At 39.4% G+C, this 21,327-nt stretch overlaps 1 protein-coding gene across 1 annotated transcript in view; it reads right to left on the bottom strand.

Moving 5' to 3' along the window:
- The window catches only part of bsnb (bassoon (presynaptic cytomatrix protein) b), a 64,549-nt gene that overhangs the window by 18,422 nt on the left and 24,800 nt on the right, over window positions 1-21,327 (bottom strand).

Here is a 21,327-nt window from a genome sequence, read left to right as displayed (position 1 = left end):
AAACAGTTCTAACAAAGTACACATGGTATAAGGAATATCTGATATTTACACTGCGTCAACACATTACTTAATTGCTAAAAATGGTGATTGATGGGTACATAATTATAAAGGTGTCAGTTAGTTTGACAAAATAATTAAAAATGTTTTTACTTTAGTTTTGGTCATGAAGTGCCAAGGACTTAGTAGAAGCCATTCTGAGCAACCAGGACCATGAAAGCCTGTCCAAACAGGGTCTTTCATCTCTTCAAGAAGACTTAATCATTTGACAATTTAAAGCACTCTCTAACAGGGTACACAAAGGAAAGCACAGTGTGAATACAAATGATCACATCTGTTGAGGGTTGCAATTATCATTAAACTTTTTACAGAGTCCACAGCAAACTCTCTCTGTGTGAGAGAATGCTTTGCCCTTCACAGACATCCTCCCTGAACCTTACATTTGGCCATAAGTTATAGATTCTGACACTGCTAAGCATCCAGAACAAAACCCCTCAAAGACGGGATGTTAACATAAGCAGATTCAATTTCAGGTTAATGCAACTGATCGATGAAACTGCTCACTGGAATGAAACGGTTATATTACAGGTTATGAAAGCCGAAAACAGAGATGGAGACGGCATGTTTGTAACACGGCCCTGTGTTAATGATAATCATCTGTGCCTCAGGCCGTAAGATGGAGTTTTCTTGTGTCACAGACTCGTACAGCAAAACAAATAACCTCATAAACACCTCGATTGCTGATTACCATCTGCCCAATAAATCATGTCTTTTATTGTTGTCACATTTCACCGGCATAAGTACAGAAGATTTAACAACATGCCCTGTAAAAGATATTGACTAAAAACAATGCAGGTGCTCACTGACTAATTTAAAGGACATTTTTTACGGTGGTGCAAATAGTCGAGATGCAAGAGAAGGATGCAAATTGATGACTGTTTTTTTTTGTTTTGTTTTTAAAATATCTTTTCATTTAATTCCAATTGCAACAACTAAATACAGTCAGAACTGAAAGACAGGGCTGAGAAAAGTCAACATTTCGAGTAAGATAGAATGACAGAGACACAATTATTAGGTCAGCAGAGACCATCTTAACACCACAGCAGGGATCTAGAAACTATAGACACAGTCTCTAATATTAAGGTCTGGCTGTAGGACACAGTCTCCCTTCTTTGTCACCTCATTCTAAACCTGTTAGAGAGTCTGATCAGAGGGGGACTTTGTGTTCTTCTCTGAGCTCCTTGTGTGCCTCTCTTAGGCTCACTGGCCAGGTCAAAGGATACACAACTCAGATCTGTCCAGCACAACTGATCTGTGAGCACAGAGTGATCTATAAGGACTGGGTAGGCACATACCGATGTGGGTGGTCATAGATAAAGCTTCAGCTCAAATTTAACAGAGAAGGATACACAGGATGATGAGTAGGAAGGCAGGAGAAGAGGATGGAAAAGGAGGTTGAAGAATGATGATAGTGGTGATGACAAAGATACATTTATGTTCTTCATGCCATTATTGTCTATTGACCATAAGAACAGGTGATAACTGATCAAAAGTAATTCACAATTCATATGAAGCTGATCAATTGGCTGGTATCTGGTAAGGGTGTGAAGGTTTTCTGATACAAATTGGAACCCGATTCACATTAAAAGTGTTATTGCATTGCCACATAGACCCCTACGTTGAATTTGATTTGTCATAAGGTGTTTGTGATTCTGTGGTCTCTTATCAAACAAATCAATATGAGGATAGACAAACATCACATTTATAGAATACGACTGATTTAGTTTTTAAAGGAAATTGAAAATCTATGTGAAAGAAATATTAAGAACAATTTCAAACCGCATCAGTCGTTAAAATCAAATCATCCCTAAATTGTATCTTACCCTATGTATCTAAACACACATTCAATTGTCCAATTAGGAAGAGATACACGTACCTTATATCTCTCACTTTAGTTGTTTGGTTTGCTCCCCAGCTGTTTGCTACAGAGCACATACAATGCTCCGGTGTAGATTTAGTAGATTAGATTATGCAAAAACAGCTGTCTGCAGCTGATCAAATTAGAGCGGTTAGACTCTGCTGTTTGACAACATGTCATCCGTAAAATTCACAAATGATATAGAAAAATTAAACAAATCACACCGTCAGTAGATTATGTAATGGAAATTAATTCTTATATGCATTATATTGAGTGTTACTATGTATGACCTGCAAATGACCGAGCTGCCAGGTACCACCCTGCCCTGTTTTCTTAAATTCCTCTTTACAATGGTGAGCTTGATATAATGAGATAGCTGCACTTTAGGGGGGACAGGGTTAGGCTGGTATTTACAACTGTGTCTGGGTAACCTCAACTGATGGTTGGGGAGGGAAGATAGAAGAACAATCAACTATACCCAAAGACAGATGACGTGATGAGCGGGCAATATAGCTGTGTGTTTTTGCCTCAGTGGTCAGAGCAACTCTGTATTCTGTACTGTGTTGTTCTCTCTTGCAAGATATTATTATTAAAGCCTCTTATCTCCTCAGAAGAAAATAACTGACTCTGTGCGTTACTAAATTTCCACCACACTTGTAAATGACAGAATTTCATACAGCATGTTGCAATGGCACTTACATGGCAAACAAGGAACCTCATAAAAACTCAATTAGGACACTTACGCAATATGAGTGATAAATCATGCATCACCCTCTTTTAGTAATGATCCCATTTAGATTATGAATTGTGTGAAAATATGCATTTCAGTTTTGACAGTTCAACAGTCAACACAGTGTAAGCAGTGACATTAAAAAAATGAGAGTTTACCAAACACTTGGACATGTTGAAAACCATGGTGACTAACTATGAGGTGCTGCCTTGCTAATAAACCTCTCAACAATATTATTAAAAAAAAAAGCTTGACAAGAAGTCATTCCTGGTATCATACAACAAAGATTGACACAGTGGTTACATTCAAAATATACAGTTATTGTTACATGTTATTTTTACAGGTGCGATATTTCAATAGTTTTTTTTTTGTGCCCAAATCTGTCAGGAATTTGTTGTCTCAAGTGAGACAATGAGGCGTGGATGGAGCCAGTGGCTTGCCAAAAAGACAGACTTGCTTTGTTTTCATATCTCTCAAATGCTCTACTGAGGAGCTATATATAAACAGGTGCAGTGCTCTCAGAACTAGCCATCTGTGCTGGTTGTTTCACGACCAGCAACTGTGTGTTGGTGGACAGCTATTACACACTGGGACTGACAGATAACTACAGAAGCTATGCAGCAATATAGACAGCGCAGACATGCTCTGTGTGTCCACTATGTTCACGCATGAATGCATATGATAACATTGCTATCCCTGAAATCTGGACTCACATCTTTCAGCTCCCTCAAAAGCATGCCAAATCTTCTTTTTTGGGCATGCTCATAAAGGACAGAATCTAATTAAAATCCCCTAAATTAGACACCAATTAACTTTTTTCTTCTTTTTTCTTCTTTTTTTTTTTAACGGAGCAGCTTTCTTCCTGCCACGTTGGCACTGCCAAACTCCTCTTTGCTTCTGAATCAGCATAACATGACTGTGTGGGTGAAAGGGAGAGAAGAGCAAGGCCAAACTGAAGCTGAAAGTAGCAAATTATTCATGCAGAGTGCTTTAGCTTGTACAGCAGTGAGCCATGTGGGCAGTGCTTCCCACCTCTACCCACACAGTGTGGAGAAAATCATGTCCGTATAAGAGACTGAGCCTCTGTGCTTCTGAGACAGTCCTTCAATGTACCCTGAAAACAGAGCAGCCAATTCACCTTGGCAATCTCCAACAGCTCAGTACATACAAATGAAACTGTTGCCAAAACTACAAAAGGCAAAAAGCAGGGGGAAAAAAGAAGAAGTTACTTTTAACCATAAAGCTGGCATACCGCTATATTCTAGTAGTTTGTTTTTTTTAAATCCTTGATTCGATCTTTTGATTTCTTTATTTTGAGGGATTTGTGTTATTCATTTTCTGTTCTGCACAGTATTATGGCATCAGGCTCTGATTATTCGTGGGATCATCTTGTTAACTTCATTAAATACTTTACTTGTACTTATTATTGTCTGTAATTCATATAAAAGGGACAAGAGACATGAAATCTGTCAGTTACATTTGAGAGTTTGTCATTTATATGATCTTAAGCATGTTGTGAGTCTACAAGGGATTTTGGGCCTTTTGATTTAGAGCAGTTTGGCAGAACTATGACTGCCTTTAAAATAGCTGCTATTACGAATTGATTTGATGCATTTTTCATTCACGTCTCAGCTGGGAAAAGTTTCACATTTGACTTTTCTCTCTGGAGTTGGCACAAGAAGTTAAAGACTTATAGCATAGGGGGGCTGTGAAGGCAAATAATCTCAAGGTGCACACTGAGATTTTGAAAATACAACTCATTCTCTAATCCTAGTTCAACGCACCTCAAATCTGGATATACATTTGCAGATTCCTTCCAGAGATTCCCGAGCACACACGCCCAGACTGAGATGCAGTTTTACAACCCTTCAACACACATTTGAAAGCATCCTTGCTTCAATAATCTGTTTGATTTCCTTTGATGCATGTGTAAAGCTCACATTGCCCTGTGTCATTCCAGAGAAAACAACAGCAACTGACTTCTTCATGATACGTTACATCAAAAACACAGAAAATGACCTCAAGCACCATCATGGCACCTGCAGAGTTTGAGTTTTAAAACAATGTAGCTAAGGCAAAAGGATTTGGTGTGTTTGATGTGATAGAATATTTTCGAAGCGGGGAGGGCAGTTAGTGTCTGTGCCTGACTGTCATCATAGACTAAGGTTGATACTGTGAACATGGACATTGTGCTGTAGTAATGCCCCGTCCTGTTGGCTCCCAGCCGGAAAAGCTGCCCTTTCACTGTCAAAATAATGAGAGATTGAACGCTGCAAGTTACCACGGGGAAAAGGTCAGAGACATTGATCCCATTCTTATAGATTGATCCCACTCTCATAGGAGCTTGCTGTCTCATTACAGCCCTGATCACTCACACAATGCATCTGCGCTCACGTGTGTGTGTGTGTGTAAGATACCTGAGTCTGTTCTTGGTAAGTTTCTGTGCATATCTCACTGCACATGCATTTTGCCTGACAATTCAGGCTAAAAGCACTCAGATGGGGTTCTTGGTGGGTCAACTAATAAAGGGTTGTACACAATACACTTCATGAAATAAGCACAAAAATTAAGCACGACAATCAACCAACCGATCAAAAGCAGCAGATGGAGCTATGAAAAAAAAAAGTTTAAAAAACACACTATTAAATATAAATAGGATTCAGCGTACTGTATTTCGGGTAAATGTGCACACATTGGAGTCCCCTGCAGAGGCTTGTTCCAGATAGCAACATGAACAAGAGATACCACAATAAGATTGACAAGACTGGAATGACCCCTTTGTGGTTGTAAAGCTAAAGCGAGAATGCTTCACACTGATCTTTAGCCAAGCAGCATAGAAGATGAATACAATCACCACAGTTTAAAAATAGACACTCAAGATGAGCAAAATATGCTGTTACATAACGGGCTGCAAAGTCATTTTACAAAATGTTGTGATCTAATAATGAGGCTGACATTTGACTTTTTGGACATAAAATGTAATTACTGGATTTTTTTTACTGTTAGAAATTTGTGTGAAATGTTTCCATAATTTGCGCTCCAATTCTTGAGTTATGGTTAAAAAAAATTAAAAAATGTATAGGATAACATTGACTTTCTCCTTGAGGAACCAGCTTCAAATCAGCTCATTCTTGAGTCCAGGTGAATCTCTGCACCATATTTAAATAAATTCCACCAAGGTATTCCTGTTATTGTGATTCTTGACATTCGCGGGATATCACAGATAACCAGAAAACATAATGCCTCCAGCCTTGGCTGTTGCTGGTGCAGAGGCAGAACATTTTTTTTTTCTGAAAGAATTAATTCAGTCGTTTCAACGTGGGAACACATAAAGCCACTCAGAGGCAGCAGGAACACATCTTCCACATGTTAGGCAAATGGTTGCCTGTTTACACATCATGCAGACTATCTGTAGATGTTGTTCTGTCCAACATTCCTAGTCCTGTTTTTAATGTTGCAAACGCAGCCTTTTGTCAATGCTTAACAATGGTCTGGTTGTAAATTTGATCATTTCAAGTGAAAAAGAAAAACACTCAGGCTTGTTTGTATTTCATTAAACTAACAGCTATTTTCTTGGGTTAACCCAAGAATGCAGTGCCGCTGCCCCTGTGTAACAGTGTAGAGATGAAAGCTCGGTGGGAGGAGAATGCCGAGTGACATATGCAACCAACAGCCGGCGTTTACCAGCAGCTAACATCTAGTGAGTCAGAATACTCTGTTTTGGTTGCAACCGACTCCTGAGGGAAATATCTCATTACCCTCTAAATGTTTCACTACTCCAGCTAGTCCCTAAATTAGTCTCAGTGCTGTTTGGCACTTAGCAAGCAGTGAAAGCACAATAGGTTTTTAAGGCTTTTTTTTTTCTTTTCTTCTATTTTGAAAAGGATGTGATGGAGTGAGAGTGGAGAAAAAAAAAGGAAAAGTTGAGCACCAGAAAACGAATCTCTACAAGACTCAGGAGACCAGTAGAATCTGATGATAGGTCTCTGTTGGATAATGATAACAAAAATATATTAATTCAAGCTGATTTCAACAAACATGTATACATATATCTCACTTTCAAATAATCTACATTTAGAAATTAAAAGCTTTTTCTCAAAATGACATCCCATAAAAGACTATTACTGACTGTAATTTGAGACAAACGTTTGCAGATTTGTAAAATGTGACTGCACCCACTGACTGAAACACATCAATTTCTCCCCTTTAATGGTGGAAACTTGCCAAAGAGGAGGTAAAAACGGAAACATGTTTTCATAAAGAAAATAATAAAAAGAGTCAAAACTTTGTGGAAGATATTACTCTACTTCTTAGAAAGGGATGTAGCCGGAGTGAAAGTCCTTCATTGCACAGGAAAGCTTGCTTTCTAATGACATTAAGCTGGAGCTTGAATGCCTCACTGGAGTCTAAAATCTCTCGCACAAGCACAACTCAGAATCTTGCTCAGAATCTTGGTCTCAAATCAGACTCTTTAACTGCATTCACAAAATGAAGGCAAAAAAAGCCAAAAATAACAGAAAAACATCTGTACTGACAGCAGGGCTACAGACCCAAAAACCGCTGGTAAGCTAAGACATTGTGGAAAGCTTTAACACTTCTTGCCCATGGAGGGAGCCAGAGAGCACTCAGTTTCATTAAGGCACTATGCAACCCTGTGGGAGCATACACACCCACACATTAACATGAATGCACAGACCTGGAAAACAATCAGTGCGCTCACAAAGTCAGATTCCAGCTTCCTGCTAATCACTGCACTTTGATGAGACAACCAACATCAGCCTTTTTCATTTATTTCAGCTCTCTGCACAGCTGATGGTGATAGCGACATGCCCCAAAGTCTTACTTTACTTGTAACACACACATACACATACGCACCAATTTATATTGATTGCTACTCCAAAAAAGGTAGTAACACATGTGCAAGCAGTGCTGTGTCTACACGACACAGCCTCAGTCTTGCCTTCTCACTGTCAGTCATCTCACAGCAAGAGTCAGTCCTCCACATGGTGTCTCTGCCAGGACCCGACAACAAGCTGTGAGCAAGAAATGTCAGCTGTCATTAAATGCAGTCACAGACCTCACTGAGATATAGTATTTTAGGTACTCATTACCGGGAGGGGAAGAAAGGCCGTTCATGCATTTGGGGTACGCTTTCATTGACGCAAACTCAGCCCTGGAAATGGTATTTCGCAGCATGCTGTGGCTGAAATGTTGGTTGGGGATAGGGCATACATGTAAATGATAGTGGTGGTTTTCATTCCACAAAAAAAAAAGAAAAAAAAGGAAATTTGAGGAGCTGGAAATATGACAGCTATGGAGGGGGAAAGTAAAACATTTGCAGCAACACAGACAAGTGTCATGTGGAATCTTCTCCTGCAAAATTGCATTTTGAAATGTCAAACTTTCACTGTTCTCCTTCTAACACGAGTTATTCCCAAGAACTTTAACAACCACTTTCTCATCTTTTTCAGAAGCCCAGCCTCGGTAAAGGCTGAATATCAATTCTTTTTGAGACGCTACAAGAAAAGCAGTTGTCACTTGAACCTCCAAGTAACTACAAAGTGTAATTTGAAGGATTGCAGCTGCATTTTGCAACAACAAAGGGAAAAATCATCATAATAATCCTTTGAGTTCTGTGTCTTATAGAGATTAATGAGGTATACAACAGAGGAGGTCATAATTAATTTGTAACAAGTGAAGGTCACGGGAGCAGAGGGTCAGTGTGAATTATTAACTACCACGTGCACAGGGGCATGCTGCCAAGCAGGTGTGAACAGGGTGAGCTCAGGGTGAGTGGGGAAATATGTCAGTCACAATGTAATACCCAGATATGGTAAGACATACACATGTTTGAAACCAGCAAAGGAGTTTTTTTAATGTTGCCACACAGCAAAAACAGATGCACACACAAGCAAACAAAGATAAAAGTCAGAGCTTGCAATAATCTTGTTAAATAAGCCCAACTTTTTCCGCTACAGCAGCATTCTGAGTAAGATTCGTCGATTGTCAGGGCAGGTTATTCTGTTAAATCCCCATCAGAGTCCTCTAAACCACCATATCCATTTCTATTATGCACAGCCAGAATGAACAGTAGTTTAAGACTGCTAAATGCACAGTGGGAGGTGTGACCGAGCACATGTGTCTGTAGTGTAATAGGCTGAACCATACAATGGCAGTGACAGGTCAGAAAGAGTCAGCAGGTATATAGGTCAATCCCCTGGGACTCCTTCAATGGGGACACGTGGTGAGGCCTGTGGATTAGAGAGGAAATGAAGGATCATCCACTGAGCAAGCAGGACTGGACTACAGTCACAGCCACTCATGCACAGTCCAACAGTGCGTCCAAGATGACGTTTCAGAATGGAGTTAAAGGACAATGACAAGACATTTTGAGGGGGCAAGTTGTGCTGCGTGAGAGCTACTTCCTTTACCTGAGGGTCCCAAACTTAACCCCAATCCCTAACTATAAGCCATACTGCAGGTAAACAAGGCTATTTATGACCAATCACAGAGATTCATTTTTATTAGATTAATATCAAACTAGGGTGAGGGTCATATCCAGTAAAAAGAATCATGTCATGCTGAGTAATGATTCAGATTCTGAAATAGTACAATTCTAAAAATTTAATGTAATCTCTGAAATAGATAAGACATAATTTAACATGATCATAAATAACTGAGGGATTACAAGCACTGAAACGTGACTATTTAAAGTAGATGTTAAAAGCTATCCCTGTCTCCTAATTCATTATCACAAAACTCAGGAGCACAAGCAAGCCCAGTGCCAAGTGTGTACATTAGAGGTTTCCACTCTCCACGTGAGATATGATTTTTTGTGTGTGTGAGGAGAGGACTCGCAGTCTCTCCCGCAGAGTGCGTTACTGCAGGTCAACAATGTGTCATCTGCTATTAAGTGTATAGGCCTCTGCTGTCCCCCCAGGGGCAGAGTAACACTGGGCCAGGTCGTGTTTCCTGCTCTTTATTTACATATTGTGTCTGTTTCTGTTTGTTTCAGTGGAGGCAACAGGTGCCCTCTTTATGCCCAGCAGACACACGCAGCCTGTTCACAATGGGGAAGATGTCTTGCCTCTACAGCTTGATCTCAGTGCATTGATAGGACACTCAGTAAAGTTCCAAGAAACCTCACACGGTCAATGTGTCTGAAAGAGTGTTTATTGGCCACACTTATTTCTTTCCAGGTTCTCTAACATGTGAAGAAATCCATCACATTTCACGGTTTAGAGTCAGTATTTAAATGACGTCCTTCGACAGAGACAGCATAAATTTGTGTTTCAAATGACTTGCTTATGGCTTATTGCTCTGTCCGTGCTCATCTTGAATCAGACGTGGCATACTAGACAATCCCAGTCTGTGGAAACTATCTCAAGAGTTGTGCTTTCAACCTTTTTATCTAAATTCCTGGTTTGCTTTACGTCTTATTTAAAGAGACCTAAATAGGTCATTTATAGGACGACTAAATTTTTTATTCAGTTTATTTACTCCTTGGGCCACATCATTTGGCTGGCATGAAATCTCTTTCTATTTTTATGCTGATGATACACATAGATCTTTCTCTTCAAATATTAGCCCCCTTGTTTATGTTTCCTCTGGTTTGCCTGTCAGACAGAAAATACTCTTAACAGTTTCATCAGAATATGATAGAAATTCCTTTTTTTGGATGAACCATTTCTCCAGGTTGAACATTTTTCAAGCCTGTAACTAAGAACCAATTTGCCTCAAACTTTGAGTGGACTTGAGAAAGTAACTCTCAAGTCTTGCTTTCCTTTGCTTAGCAAGAATACTCTTTTTCCAAGATGGCCTAACACAAGTAGCTAATTTATCTTGCACTGCATCTGTATTCCTGTAATGTATTACGCTCTGGGCTCAGTCAAAATAGCCTTCACTTACAATTCATACACCTAACAAAGCTGTGCGGCTTCCTCCTTAACCCTTATTCACTCATGCCTGACAGAGGGGACTCAGCACTGGCATCAATGTGTGCTTAGACACATCAAGCCAGTGTCACGGGATCAGCTGAGTGGTGACAGCCCCGTTTGTCAGAATGGCAAGTTGAAACATGTGAAACATGTGAAACATATAGCAATGTGGGCTCATTATGCATCTTTCACTCACTACTTTTTGTGTCATTAGTCCATAGAACTTTGTTCCACAACTCCACATGTTTTCGTATATATCTGTGCAAACTGCAGCATGTTATTGAGGCCAAGGAGCCATTTGAACCTTCTGGCAAGTCATGGATATAAAACCTTCCTTTGATCATTGTTGAGGATACATGCAGCTCGTGGGGAGGATTCTTATGTGAAGTCATCTGGAGGATTTTCTGAACCAGGAAAATAACATCCTGTTCATCCGCAATTATACTGCTTCACAGTTTTACAGCTTTCTGTCCATACTTTTGAGTTTTGAGTGAACAATTTGAATTTTGGCAAATCATCTGCCTTTTGTATCTCTCGTTTAAAAGCCAAGTGTCTACACCCATATAAAAGGAAGAATTAGGCACTTTAATATAGTATCCATCCTTTTATTTGGAATTGAATGTGTTGAAGTGCTGAACCTGAAGATTATTAAAATGATACTGTTCAAGTACCTATGGCGTGAACTGAATATCGGGGTAGGTAAGTAAACTATTTTTATAGAAAACATGTATAGTAAAAACCATAATCCTTGTCCTCCACCTCAGCTAAAAATAACTGAATCACTAAGGGAGATTCTATGAATCTACGTCTTTCATTCCTCAAAGAAGTACAATCTTTCCTAGAGGAAGAACAATCCAATATCACTCATCGTACACTTTGAGGATTTGTAGGATGGCATTCAAAGGGAGACTGGAGCTCTTCTGAAGGCAAAGGGTGGTATTTGACTGTATCAGCCTCTAACCTCAGCTCTGTTAATTTGCCCTGAGAACAATCAAGAGAAATCACAGTGTTGGTTTTTTTTTAGCTTAAAAGCAGCCGTGGCCACTGCACACAATTTCAATGAATGCACTTTTCTGTTTTGGTCAGATTGTCTAATGCAGTCAACATGGAAAATAAAAATAAAAACATATCTTATTTTCTCACACGTTTCTGATTGTGTAGTTTTATCGCCTGATTCATTCACAGTTCTCCACCTTTGTGGGCTGTAACCAGCCTGCAGACTTAATGTCAGCAAGATAATAAGACACAGAGCTGCAGTGTGGCTGAATGAGATTAAGTTCAATGTATGCCCATTTTATTCTCTCTGCTGTGTCAAAGAGGATGAGTGATGCCATGCAGATTAAAGATTGCATTTTACGAAACTGAGATGAAACACAATGTAGACAGTGTAAAAAAAAAGGCTCCGTAGATATCCATTTTTTTAAAAAGTTAATGAAGCTGCAGCCAAAGAAACCCATTTAACACTGTGAGAAAAACAAGCCATGTGTCTTATCTCGTCACATATGTCTGACCTAAGGACAAGTTAATCAGGCTGCCTCCTCCGCCTTGTTTCATTTTAGATGAGTTTCTATTAGTCCTGCCAGGCAAAGCTACAGCTAGCAGCCAAGCAAATAAAATTTATACACTGCACGTTGAACTTTCAGACAAGTTACCCCCAAGCGTAACCTATCACCAGGATAAGGGAAGATGATAAGTCTAATACAAGAAGTCTTCCAATCGTAGTCTCACAGACAAGTTGTTTATTAAAGCTGCCCCATGCACACATACACACTTAAACTGGAGTATGTTATGCAGCCAATAGCATTAGCTACTAACAACCATTATACAAGCTATAGAAGGATAAAGTGAAACATTTCAAGAAGACATGGCAGAGGAATTTGTCAGTAATAAACATAACAATATAACACTGTAACTAAGCCAAGAAGTATCATAAGACATGTTCCGGCTGGCTCAGACAGACAGGTGACACACTATGATGTCACCAGAGGGAGGCAAAACTAACAGGCCACAGTGGTGTTGTAACAGACACAAATATCTAACTACATTTGCAAAAGATTAATTAGCCTTAGATTAGAAAATAAATTTGGCTCATTTAAGTTAATTTAAACATATGTCAGCTATCAAAATGGCCAAGTTTCTCATTTATGTCACACTACATTTTTGTCTATATAAACATAAAGGCCAACTTTAATTCATGTGAGGAATGTTTAAACCATTTAAGAGGCTGACAAGCCCACAGAAATTGTAGATAATTTATTTACTTTGTTTAAATGGTGAAAAATAGGTGTGTCATTCTTTGGTTTTCACGAGACAGTTGCAAAATTTCAATATATCTCGTCAATCAAGGAGATGTCTTTTCAGATATACTTCATTAACTTGGGTCTGGTCCCTAATTTATTCACACATGCTAAAAGAATTATATTGGGAAAACTTTTATGTATTGGTTTGGGAATTAGGGTGTAGGAAAACAGTGGTTACCAAGTGCATCCATCAGTGCTGGCATTCGGGCTGCAGTGCCTTCACTAATGGAGGAAGTGGGAAGACCATCTCCCAGGCTGAGTGTAATGATCATCTTGCTGCTTTTGCTGTTGACGTTATTGTTGTGAGGCCACTGCTAGGGGCAGAAACTTACACCCTCTCCACATGATCTGATCATCTCCAGTGCTGCCTGACAGCTGCAGCTCTGAGAAGATTAGCAAAGGGTTAAATGTAATATCTGAGCGATCAGTGAGCTTTATCTCTTTCATTTCGTCTCTCAATCTCCTGCTCCCTTTCATTTAGCTCTCACTCTGTCTGACTGTGTTTTTGTGCTCCCCTGACATACAACCACACATCTATAATCTCGCATTTGTTTTGTTAGCCTTTTAGTATTTGCAGAGCACACTCAGCTAACCCCCTCCTTCTTTCCTAATACCAGCATTAGGGAAAAGTCGCATGCCTGAGGTGCTGCGGGAGCCCCAATGAAGTGGATGAAGTGATGTGTTGAGACAGCAGGGCCCAGTTGCAGCAATGGGAAGACGGCACCAAACTACCTCCACGGCTCTGACAGTGAGGATAGATGTGGAGCTGCCAGGGGACCCTGGAGCGTCGCTAAAGCTTGTTAGCATAGCCGCCAGGCCTTGAAGATGATGAGTTCTGAAGAGGTGATTAAGCCAATGTTAAGGTCAGTTGTAGGCCTCAAAGCACATTTGCTCACAAGGTGAGAGAGAAAGGGCATTTGAAGATACAGCCCAAGAAGGACCAGAGGGGTAATTCAAGTTCAGCATGGTCACTGTGCTCTTCGGGTAGTCATTCATCAAGAGAACTGATAGTGCCGCTGGTGCAGGCAGAGCTTGGAGCAGGTTGAGGCTGACCTCAAAGACAGCTAGTGATAGATGAAAAACTGTGTAGCACAGAGATTTAGTAGAATAATGTCCAACTCAATGCAATGCCATTAAAAAGTGCTGAAAACCTGTGTTTATGTTTTCCTTTTAAAGCTTTTCCATTTCCACTCACTCTCATTTTAGGATTTTAAGAATCAAGCAAAACAGCATTGCAAATGCAATGTACAAGTGTTTCAGAAACAAAAAAAATAGACTCAAATGTAAAGTAATAGCTGCTCAGTGAGTTTAGTCTTTGAATGCCTCTGCAGACCTGTGATATATAGAAGTTAAAACCAAGTGTATGCAGCACAGACTGAGCCTAGGGCCTGATGCCAAAAACAAAAGGTCCCAGAGAGGAGAGTGAGTGGCATTTAAGCCTCCAAACCAGTGAGCCATCTGTGTTGGGTGCCACATAATCTCAACAGGAAGCAGTCATCGCTGTACATCATTTTCCTGTTGCACTGCAGCACAGTCACACACTGAATGTTATTACTGTGTGTACTGTAGTGACCTGTAATTCAAACACTTACCGCCTTATTAGAAACAAGGGATTTAGTTAAAACTCTGATGAATTTCAGTATCCTCAAAGCTAATATAGTTATCAGACAAGGTTTAAATGGTATTGTCATGGTTTAATCATCCAACAAGGCTTACTATTCTCAGATGACACTTATTTGTTTGGTTGGTTCTTTACCATGGTGTGTTGGGGTTAAGCACTGTACTCAAGGGGATCGCTATGCTTCCTCAACATGGATTAGTAGCACTCAACCCCTACACACTCTTCCATCCCCCAGATATATACACACATGCAGCCACACACTTATTCTTTTTGTTGGTGTCTGCATTGTCTCTTATAAATGCTCTGTCTCCTTATCTGCAGAGTCTAAATCAACACAACACAGACTAAAGAGCGCTCAATACCGATGTTGCAATGTCAAAAGCAAGAGATTCAACCAGACATAATTGCCGATTCAATCAATGTGTCAACAGAAAGCAGTCTTCAACTGAGGCATATAGACAGGGGGAAAGAGAAATGTGAATGGAAGGGGAAAATCAGTGAAACATGCAAAGTGAAGGAGAGTGCATGAATAGATACATCAGGAACTGGGGCAAGAGACAAGAGAACAAAACAGTCACAGTGTCACATGAAAGAATGGTGTGTCAGGGGGAGGTTTTATCTATCTCCAACATAAGAGAACAAAAACACATTCAGCAGAGGGCTGCAATAAAATAAGGTATAACCCAGCAATGAAATATTTCATGAGAATCAATTTCAGATTGTGACAGGGAGGCAATGAAGCTCACAGTTCACAAATTTAATAGATTTGAGAAAAAGCGAAAACTGGGATGAAGTATAAAAATGTGTGGGAGCATCCATGAGTGCACATGTGTGCATTTGAGGAATTAGACATTTTCTTTCCTTTGAAAGTAGCAGCAACTGCTATTTGCATTCTGACAAGGTCTAACCTAATTTGTGGTGAAAAACCAGCCTGGTCTGACTCAGATTGGATTATATGTTTTGTCAAGGCTTCTGGTCACAAGAGTGACACAACGTCTGCATTATGACGAGACGCAATGGATTAAGAGAGCTACATTTCAAACCTGACCACAATATTTACTTAAACCTAACCAAGTAGTTTTAGTGCCTAAACCTAAGACTAACTAAGCAGTGAGGATGCCTAAACCTAACTAAACCGTGAGCAACTGAAAGTGACTGTTTGAAAATAAGGAGTTGCACTGTAAATTTCCTACATCTCCCCTTCAACTACCTAGTGAGGACCTTGCTGCAATTTAAAAGTGTTCATAAACACCCCAAAATTGTCTTTACTGCATTTGCAGTAAGTGTCTAAATACTGTTGTGACCTGAGCTCCAGAAAGATTTCAAATAACACCTTATGTGATCTTAGTGATCTTACTTTACAGACCGCTTAAAAATAATAATAAAAACTCGTTCAGATCGTATGAGTCTGATCTGACTGAGGTGCTTACATGAGGCTTTTTTTATTCTGACTGGATTGCTAATTTGATTAAAAGTGGTTTCTGCAAACAGAGCTATTGAGTTCTGGTCAAAATAGATGAAATGCTGAAAGGGTTTGTTGCTGACTAAACACTATTGTGCTTAAATCTGACAAATAATATGACAAAAATGGATCTACATCTAAAAGTGGTACACTGACTAACTAATGAGACAATGGTAAGATTATTTATTTTATGTCGGTTATTTGACAGTTTGACTTCTCTTCAATGTCACTTAGGTTTTTCTGATCATTTTACAGTGTCAGACTTCAACTTTCAATACATCTTCCTGACGGTGTTTACATTTCCTTTCAGTCTGATGTTGTGCTCTGGGATGTTACCAAGGTGGCCAGTCAGGATGAAAGACAGCGGTCTCCATGACAAAAATCTCTGACTTTCATCTTAACGTAGCTCGCTAAGCCACTGATTTTATTTTGGGCCTTTCACAAAACAGCACAATTTGACGAAAAGGGAGAGAAAAAACTCGATAGCATTGGACACAACAACAAAACCACAACTAAGAACAACATGTAACAAAACAAACAAAATGTGGGAAATGTAGCTTTGTACAACCACATCTAAATAAACACGTTTCAGAAATTAGTATATGAAAAAATATTTCCAAGTCATTGTCCTTTTTGTTTTGTTTGTTGTCCCCTCTGTTCTTTCACTGCTTTTTGTAAAATGTCCTGAACTTTTTTTTCTTTTTTAATGCTTCATTGTTGTTTTTTCTGAGTATTTTCAGTGGTTTTGTTGCTGTGTTTTGCCTTTTAGAACCATCATAATCATCCGATATACGGATTTCTAAAATAAGATGCAACGCAATGGAATCACAAGACAACACCCTCCATGTGTCATGATAGTCATGCCGTTATTGGTTTGTCGTTCTCGTCCGCAAGAATGATATCATTTTTGTGTCTTAATTCCAAAAATAATTAGGCCCTTGTACTGTGCTTCAGTGGCTGGTATAAGCAGAACATAGAAGTATTTAAAGGCAGCAAGCTGCTGACTGGGTGGTTGAATCATGTGATGGCCAACCATCATCGCTTTGGGAGCAGCCAGGATGAGCACGGCAGGCTTGGATGCCTGATGCCGCTAGCCATCTGGCTTTGTATGAGACTCCGGTGGGAGACACAGGCTGATGCCAACCTTCAGAAACTTCCAGCATTTTTGAGAATGTGAGTGACATGTTCATCTACTGTATACCAGAGCTGTGTATGTCAGCGTGTTCCTGCAGATAAGTTGACACATTTTCAAATACTACATGCACTCTGCATATGTTCATTGTATGCCTGCTGTGTCTTCAAGGGCATTGAGGTGTGAAGCTTTTTGTAGTTCTGAATGGGAAAAAAAAAAAACAGGAAATTCTTTGTGTTAACTTTTAAGTACTGCATATTTTTCAGTGGCAGCTAAATCTATTCAATTCAATTCAATTCAATTTTATTTATATAGCGCCAGATTACAACAATTGTCATCTCAAGGCACTTAAGTAATATAGTCCAATTCAAGCCAATTGGAATTCAATTCATTGTAATCATAATCCAATTAATTCATATAGAGCTAATTCAAAAAATTAATATCCTAGCTAAGGAAACCAACAGATTGCACCGAAATGAAATCTACATCAAACACACAAATATGTAGAAATAGCTTGACCGGTAAAAGTACCGAGTGTGCTTTTTATCATCACCTTATGTGTGAAAAGCAAAGGCATCCTGTGTTTAAGGCACGTAACAATAAAACAAAGTACCACAAACTTACTGCAGATGGTGTCACAGATTGTTAAAAAATCGTTCTTTGCACAGTCTGGTTGTTATAGCTGTGCCGCAGATGTGCATATTACAGAGTGAGTCTTTGAGATTGCTCGTGTGTGAGTATATATATATATATATATATATATATAGTACCATGTGGGCACTTATGGCTGGATCATACACCGAACAACACAGACAGTGAAAGGGAAATAATGAGTCATTTACTGGTATACATGTTGATGCCATTTAAATGCTGAGCTTATTTTAGAGCTATGCTGTTTCCGGGAGATCAAATTTATATGACATGGGACCAGAGCCGGAATCAACCAGGGATGAACTTCACTTTGCTGACAACATTAAAACATTTTTTCTAACTGAAATTCTGTTTGTCTGGTCTACTATAATATTAGATGAGTCTGATTTTCACCCCAAGCTCCCAAGTATAAATGCGATGATGTAATAAATGTGTAGGCAAGTCTTACAAAAATACAGTAGCTTTTATAAGCGGTCTATTTGATTCTCTTATTAATCACATGTGATCCTAATAGGAAATCAACAGCGTCAAACAGACACCTGCAGATATAAATGTCCCCTCTCACATACATTCATGGATATAGCTTACACAAGCATCAATACAAACTGACCATAGATGACATGTGGAATCAAACATAGCTCTCTCACTGCTCCACACTGCATGAACTATTTATTATGTTCAACCTCGCTGAATTATTGATGAGCTATGTTTTCTGTTTCTCTACACTATTTCTACAGTTCTGTGAGAAACCCAGTCCTTATTTATGACCCACTCAGGGACTTCACCTCATTATAAACAGTGGGAGAGCTTCTATATCATAATAATAGACACACAGAGTCAGACCGCAACACCTGCCAACGGTGAGGTAGAAAAATTTAGGCATAGAAAAACTGACAAGGAAAAAATAATGTTATAGTGAGACTGCTGGGCATTGAGACATAATGCATTATGTCAAACAAACCTCTACCTGTGTATATATTAAAGAAAGAGCTAAGGCATGGCATCCACTGCTGTATATGCTTAACTAGACTGGAGAAGACCATGCCAGCATCGGACAGAGAGAGAGAGCAATTCAGAAATGAGGATTGACTTTCTGTGTACTGTAAATCAGACTGAGCAGCAGACACACCAATGGAAACACTTTATGTTTCATTTACAACCAAACTATGGAGAGATGGTATTGACGGTTGGTTTTAATCTTGAGAAGCATTATGAGAGAGGGAAAGTCCCTAAATAAGGACATCTTATTTACTCTGAGCCACACATGACTTTCAGCACTAATTGATGTGAAATATTCCGCAATGTGCCAAACAGTTGGCTTCCTCTCACTCATTATCTCTGATTCTCACTTTCTTCTTCCTCCTCAATCTTTCACCTCTTCCCTTTCTCTTCTCCTCCTCCTCCTCCATCGCTCCACTCCTTCTCGCACAGACACTGGCGCTCGTCGTCTCATCACAGATTAAAGAGGGGCTGACTGTTTTTTCATACGACTCAGCCTAATTCGCTCTGAATGAATTATGCATTGTGTCACTAGTAACGAGACGGAAAATGCATCTTCATGAATATTTCCAACATTTCTCTGGTTTGTACATGCAACAAAATGTTGTTGTTTTTTGTTCAAAATTGTGGCTATGAGAGAAAAAGAGGATGCGATGATTAATTATCAAGATAGAACATAAACGCTTATTGAATCCAATTTTTTCGGAATTCTATATTTGTGGGTATTTGTTTTCACACTGACACAAAAGAAAACATCTCTTATGGACACTGTGATTCAGCCCACACTTGTGTTTTCTTGTCATTTGCATCATCACTTTCTATTAGTACAGTTTTCTTGGTCGTCAACATTGGAGGACGGCCTTGCTGACTGCTCATCGTTTGTCCTTTTGGCAGAAAGAAGGGCAGCTATTGATAGTGGTAAACTTTAAATGTCAGTTGGTTAAAACTGATTAACCCTGAGAAGCAAATCTAGTGGTAATAGTTGTTTCCTTTGCTGTCAAAAAAAAAAAGAAAGAGAAACTTCATTCTTACTGTGTAGCCAAAGCCTGACCCAAGAGTAAAGTTGCCGCATACAGATGCTTGCACAGGAACCTTTTTTATTTCACTTGTTACCCCTTTAGCATATTTAATTGCCATTTAGTTAAGTCCTTCACAACAGCAGTGACAGAGCATAAAGTTTACATCAGGATGCCTGAGAGGCAGCGTCGGGATAAACCACAATGCCTTTAACCAGAAGAAAGGCTCATATTGCTGTGAGCCTACATTGCTGGAGAGTCATTTTAATTTAGTTTTTGACCTTTCTGAGTCAGTTTGGATATGTTTAGGTGGAGAAATGTCTTGATGTGTTTTAGGCAACAAAGCTACCCGGTGTGATTTCAGGAAAAACCTCATGTCCACTAATGATAGATTTAATGAAGGCAAAGGGCTTCGCATACTGTTTTTATACCCATAGTAGCATGTTCAGATAGGTTTTTTAAATGTGAGTACACTCGCTATAGAAAGCAGATTTAATAACTTTCTACCTACAGTAGCGTGTTTACCCATGGTGCACCGAGGGCTACAACAAACACAACTGGACTTACATCAAATAACACCCTTTCTGATAACAAGCTCTCACAACATGAAGGGATGGTAGTACACTGTCTCCTGGAGGCCCTGGTAGAATATAATTTCTGATAAACTCAACTTTTTCTAAGATAATAATATCAGGTTATTATTTTTGACTGAACCTCTGACGTAAGCCCCACACAGTGGGATTTAGAGTGAGCTGCCAGCTGTCTCGTAGACAGGTAAAATCGATCAATCTCATTCTGTTTTATTCATTAGTTGTTGCTGTCAGTTGCAGAGCCTCCATGAGGCATTACAGTCAGTAAAAATCTGTTCCTGTAAAGAAAAAGTGAGTGCTACGTGCTCTGTTAGCACCGAGTGTCGCAGTCAGGCGGCATCGTGTTTTAAACAATGCTGATTGGAGCTGGAGCCGATAAATACCAGCAATGCAGTAGCTGCACAGTCACCTGTTATAGGACTGAACACAAATGAAACACTCAAAAAATAGAAGTTAGGAGGTTTTAGTGGTTGTTGTTTTTTTTCTTTCTTCTTGGAGGGAAGTAGAAAGCAGCTCCTGCAGCTTGACTTGTGTGAGAGTGCAGAGTGCAAACAGCTTTGTACAATGACTTGTGGGAGAGTAAAATCCAAATCAATGCAGTGTGTAATGAAGCCGATTGATGTCCATCCAGCAGCAGGCTACTAATGTGTTTTCACAAAGTCATGTACCTTAGGGCCAGGTAATGTCTTTGGTTCGAATGAATTCATGCCTGCGTCGTAACTCCTGCATGTTCAATATGAATAGACAGACTGGAAGGCATAGTTTAAAGTTAAGATGTTACAAAGAGGGGAAGTGAAGGGAGGGAGTGACATTGTCTGAAAGTGACAAAAACTGGACACCTTCTCGGCCAGTCACTTAAGGACTTAAATTCTACACCAGAGAAGTCTCTTTTATAGTTGAATAGCACTTAGTAATGACAACTATTATGAAAAAACTAGGCAATCGATATCATCACATTTTCTTGTAATGCAGTG

This window comes from Leuresthes tenuis, unplaced genomic scaffold (assembly GCF_036924035.1).
Source record: "Leuresthes tenuis unplaced genomic scaffold, fLeuTen1.0.hap1 SCAF_3, whole genome shotgun sequence".
Classification (NCBI taxonomy): Eukaryota; Metazoa; Chordata; class Actinopteri; order Atheriniformes; family Atherinopsidae; genus Leuresthes; species Leuresthes tenuis.
Note: the sequence above shows the minus strand (reverse complement) of the source record. Positions and strands in the feature narration are given on the sequence as shown.